Source organism: Arachis ipaensis, chromosome B1 (assembly GCF_059453495.1).
Source record: "Arachis ipaensis isolate K30076 ecotype BB chromosome B1, ASM5945349v1, whole genome shotgun sequence".
NCBI lineage: Eukaryota > Viridiplantae > Streptophyta > Magnoliopsida > Fabales > Fabaceae > Arachis > Arachis ipaensis.
The window spans coordinates 45,765,585-45,771,291 of record NC_142436.1 but is presented as its reverse complement, the minus strand read 5'-3'; the positions used below and the strand labels follow the sequence as shown (position 1 = coordinate 45,771,291).

The following is a 5,707-nucleotide window of genomic DNA, read 5'->3' as shown; positions in this document are numbered from 1 at the left end:
CTCTAGAATTCCTAACCGACTTTCGAAATCAAACGTCTTCCCTATCTTGGCCAAAAAAGATAAGATAACTCCCATCACCTATAAATAAGAGGACCCAAATCCCTACAGGTATTTATTCATTCCTCACACATTATACCTCTTAGACCCATTCTAACTTGAGCGTCGGAGTGTCTTTGCAGGTACCTCCCCCCATTGCTTCAGTCAAATAATCCGGCATCCACCTCGACCCGCAAGTTCCCGATCCATCTCTCAACCCGTACCGAAGACTTCCGGTACATTGGCGCCGTCTGTGGGGACACTACGCCGGTTGAGTCGGAATGGCGGACGAATTTGAAGAACATTCCGTCAGCCATCAAGACGACTCCAGAACGCGGAACCCTACTCCTGAAAACCAAGAAGCCATACTCCACAGAAGGATTGCAAGCGCTGTCCATAACAAAGAAGACGCTACTATCATCACAAAAACCCGGCATCCCGAGAACCTGGAAGAAAGGTCGGCCCAAATAATCTAGGAGCTCTGCCACCGAGTACAAGAACTCGAAGGCCGGATCACCGCAAAAGAAAAACACATCACCGGAAACGAAAGTCACGCGACTTCTAGATCCAGATCCCGCCACGGTAGATCGCCAGAACGACGACATGCTAAAAGGCATAATAGAAGCACCTCGCGTGGTCAAAGACGCGACAGATCACCAGAACGGCGACACAACAAAAGACACGACCGCAGTATTTCCCGCGACCCCGCTCACACGGAATACGACCGACGACACCGAGACACAAAGCGCACGAGAAACGACCACACGATAATGGGAGCTACCCCCTTCACAGAAAGGATCTCAAAAGCAAAACTCCCCAAAGGTTTCGATAAACCCACGGATATGAAGTACGACGGAACAAAAGATCCCCAGGAATACCTAACGGCCTTCGAGGCCAGAATGAACCTAGAAGGAGTAGCCGACGCGGTCCGATGCAGAGCTTTCCCGGTAACCCTAGCAGGGCCAGCAATCAAGTGGTTCAACGCCCTCCCAAATGGATCCATAACCAGCTTCCACGACATCTCGCAAAGTTCATGGCCCAATTCACAACTAGAATCACTAAAGCCAAACACCCCATCAGTCTACTAGGGGACACACAGAAACAAGACGAATCCACAAGGAAATACCTCGACCGCTTCAATGATGAATGCCTAACAGTCGACGGAGTCACGGATTCCGTCGCAAGCCTCTGTCTAACCAACGGGCTCATGAATGAAGATTTTCGCAAACACCTTACCAGCAAACCAGTATGGACCATGCACGAGATCCAGAACGTCGCCAGAGATTACATCAATGACGAGGAAGTCAGCCAGGTCGTCGCTGCCAATAAACGGGAACACGGCAATGCCCAGCACGGCAGTTCGGCGCCCCAGCATAACCCACCACCCAGAGAAAATCAGAGGGACCACCCTAAGCCAACAAACGCAAACCAACTGCCCAGAATTGGCAAATTCTCTAATTACACACCCCTAATAGCTCCAATTACCGAGATATACCACCAAATAGTGGACAGAGGTATCATCCCAAAAGCCCGGCAACTTAAAGAAAGAATGGACGGCAGCAAAACCTTTTATTGCGACTACCACCGAGGATACGGGCACATGACACAAGACTGTTTTGACCTTAAGGACGCCCTCGAACAAGCCATAAGGGACGGCAAACTCCCAGAGTTTGCCAAAATCATCAGAGAACCAAAACGCGCGGAAAGAGACAGGTCGCCAGAAAGAGAAGGGCGCAACCCAAGGACACAAAAATAAACCCCCAGGGAAAGCCCAGAAGACGACCCAACCATAATAGTGAACGTTATCACAGGCAAGGACGTGTCAGGCAAATCGAAAATAACACTAAAAAAGGACCTCAAAGTCGTGGCCGTCAGAGACCAAGCTCCAACCAATACCTCCGGCAAAACGATAACTTTCCTACCCGAGGACTGCCAGCACGGCACCTCGGCTGAAGACGCTCCTTTCGTCATCTCGGCAAGAATCGGGACGGGACTAGTCCGGAGAATACTGGTGGACACCGGCGCAGACTCCAACATCCTTTTCCGAGGAGCCTTCGATAAGCTCGGGCTCCGCAACGAAAATCTCCAAACACACCGCAACGGCGTCACGGGACTCGGGGACAATTTTCTCAAACCAGAAGGTTCCATCACCCTCCCCCTCACCATAGGAACAGGTAACCAAAGGATGACAATTCTATCTGAATTCGTGGTCCTAAAAGACTCCACCACTTACAACGTCATCCCCGGGAGAAAAACAATCAATGATTTCTCGGCCATCATCTTCACCAAATACCTTCTTATGAAATTCATAACGGAAGACGGCTCCATCGGGACCATCCACAAAGACCGGGAAGTCGCGGCAAAATGCGACAACACCAGCTTGGCTTTGCAGAAAAAATCTTGTGACGCGGCTGGGATATTCCTAGCCGACCTAGACGCCCGACAAGACGGCCAACCTAGGCCAGAACCGGAAGGCGACATGGAAAAACTACAAGTAGGGAAAACTAAAGACGAATACACCTTCATCAACAGGAACCTCCCATATGACCTTAAAGAAGACCTTTCCCAATTTTTGAAACAAAACAGAGACTTGTTCGCTTTTACGCCAGCCGACATGCCTGGGATAGACTCCGATCTAATGTCCCACCGGCTAGCCATAGACCCCAAGGCCAAACCCGTGGCACAAAGGAGATGGAAAATGTCGTCAGACCGAGCGACCGAGGTCAAGAGACAAGTTCAAGCCTTACTCGAAGCAAACTTCATCCGAGAACTACCCTACACGACGTGGTTAGCAAACATCGTACTAGTAAAAAAGTCCAACGGAAAGTGGCGAATGTGCGTCGACTACACGGACCTCAACAAAGCCTGTCCAAAAGACGCCTTTCCCCTGCCAAACATCGACGGGTTGGTGGACGCCGCATCCAGACATCGATACCTCAGCTTCATGGACGCATACTCCGGCTATAATCAAATACCCATGCACTGACCCGACGAAGAAAAAATGGCATTCATCACCCCCGACGGAACGTACTATTACACAGTCATGCCCTTCGGCTTGAAGAACGCCGGAGCCACCTACCAACGGCTCGTTAGCAAGATATTCCAGAACCTGTCCGGAACAAAACTAGATGTCTACATAGACGACATGCTCGCCAAGACCGACTCCGGCGAACAACTCATCAACGACCTCAAGGTCATAATGAACACCATACGAAAGCACCAAATGCGATTCAACCTGACAAAATGCGCCTTCGGAATGGAGGTAGGAAAGTTCCTCGGCTTTATGATCACACAATGTGGAGTTGAAGCCAACCCAGAGAAATGTCGTGCCGTCCTTGAGATGACAAGCCCGAAAAACATAAACGACATCCAAAAGCTCACCGGCCGTCTGACAGCACTATCTTGCTTTCTCAGAGCATCGGCCCAAAAGGCAATCCCCTTCTTCAGACTGATGAAAAAAGGAACCCCCTTTAAATGGGAAGCAGAATGCGAAGAAGCATTCCAACATTTCAAGAAAGTCCTAGCGAAACCACCAGTCCTTGCCAAACCCCAAACAAGGGAGACTCTCTATTTATACCTCTCCATAACAGAAGAAGCACTCGTAGGGGCACTCATCCGCGAAAACGAGAAGAAAGAACAAAAACCCATATATTTCATATGCAAGGTCCTACAAGACACGGAAACTCGCTACTCGCGCCTGGAAAAACTAGCCTTCGCCCTCCTCACAGCCTCCCGACGTCTGAGGCAATATTTTCAGGCCCACCCCGTGACAGTTCGAACCGACCAAGCAGTTAAATATGTACTACAAAAACCCGATTTAGCAGGCAGAATGCTAGCATGGTCCATCGAACTATCCCAGTTCGATATCAAGTTCGAACCCCGATACGCAATCAAAGCACAGGCCATGGCCGACTTCATCGCTGAGATGACGCTGGGAAACTCCACCCCCGAATCATGGAAACTACACGTTAACGGCTCCTCGAACGTCACTTCCAGAGGTGCCGGAGTCATTCTCGAAAGTCAAAATGGAGTCGTGATCGAACAGTCAGTACGATATAAATTTCCAGTCTCAAACAACCAAGCAGAATATGAGGCCCTCCTGGCAGGCTTAGCCCTAGCCAAAGAAGTCGGAGCAAAGGTCATGGAAATAAATACGGATTCGCAAGTAGTCAGTTCCCAAATTAACGGAGACTGCCAAACACGAGATCCCCTGCTACAATAATATCTCGCCAAAGTTAACAAGCTAAAGGAAGAATTCAACCACGTAACCATACAGCACGTCCCCAGGGAACGTAATGCCAGGGCCGACCTCCTCTCTAAACTAGCCAGCACTAAACCAGGACACGGCAACAAATCGCTAATTCAGGAAGTCGTCAAATCACCGTCCATATCCATGACGGATAACACCTATCTGACACTCTCCCACCAAGGATCGTGGACCTACCCCATCCTACAATATCTCCTCAAAGGAACACTACCCGAAGACCCCAAAGAGGAAAAACAGACAAAAAGGGAAGCCGCCAACTATACAGTCGTCGCGGGACAACTATACAAACGCGGATTCTTGCAACCCCTGCTCAAATGCGTCGAAACCGGGGACACGGAGTACATACTCCGCGAAATCCATGAAGGTTGTTGCGGCCACCACGTCGAAGGTAAAACCCTTGCCCAAAAAGTCATCCGGGCCGGCTACTTCTGGCCCACGGTCATCCGGGACTCCGCGCAGCTAGTAAAAAATTGCGACAAATGCCAAAGGCACGCCAATATCCACCAAGCAGCCCCACACCAGCTCAACATCATATCGGCAGAGCGGCCATTCGGCACCTGGGGGATCGACCTTGTCGGACCTTTTCCCATGGCACCCGGCCAACTCCGATACCTCATCGTCGCCATAGACTACTACACTAAGTGGATCGAGGCCGAGCCCCTGGCCTCTATCACGGCAACCCAATGTCGAAAATTCCTCTGGTGACAAATTATCACCCGATTTGGGATCTTTGAGATCGTCATCTCGGACAACGGAACCCAATTCGCTGACAAAAAATTCAGAGAATTCTTAAAAGGGCTATGCATATCCCACCGTTTTAGCTCAGTAGAATACCCCCAAACAAACGGACAGGTGGAATCCGCAAACAAAATAATAGTTAAAGAACTCAAGAAACGGCTAGACGAAGCGAAAGGACTATGGGAGGACGAACCCGGATCGGTCTTATGGTCATACCGCACGACCCCCCAAACAGCCACAGGGGAAACCCCCTTCCGATTAACATACGACACGGAGGCTGTTATCCCAGTAGAGATAGGAGACCCCAGTCCACGGAGAATGATCAGGGGTAACAACGAAGAAGCAGAATGAGACCTCACTGACGAAGTAAGAAGCATAGCCCATCTCAGGGAACTAGCCCTAAAACAGAGAATCAGCCTAAGATACAACAATGGAGTCATCCGACGAGAATTCGCAACTGCCGACCTCGTCCTACGACGAAACGACATCGGTCCCCCAACCCCAGGAGAGGGGAAACTCACCTCCAACTGGGAAGGACCATACAGAATCAAGGCTGCAATCGGAAAGGGAGCATACAAGCTCGAACGGCTTAACGGCGACGAAGTCCCAAGGACATGGAATGCCGCCAACTTACGACGTTACTACACTTAGACCAACCTCCCTAGG

At 50.2% G+C, this 5,707-nt stretch overlaps 1 pseudogene; it reads left to right on the top strand.

Annotated features, from left to right (window-relative positions):
- Window positions 1-317: 317 nt before the first annotated feature.
- LOC148576427 (uncharacterized) lies at window positions 318-1,792 on the top strand (annotated as a pseudogene).
- The last annotated feature ends 3,915 nt before the right edge of the window (window positions 1,793-5,707 follow it).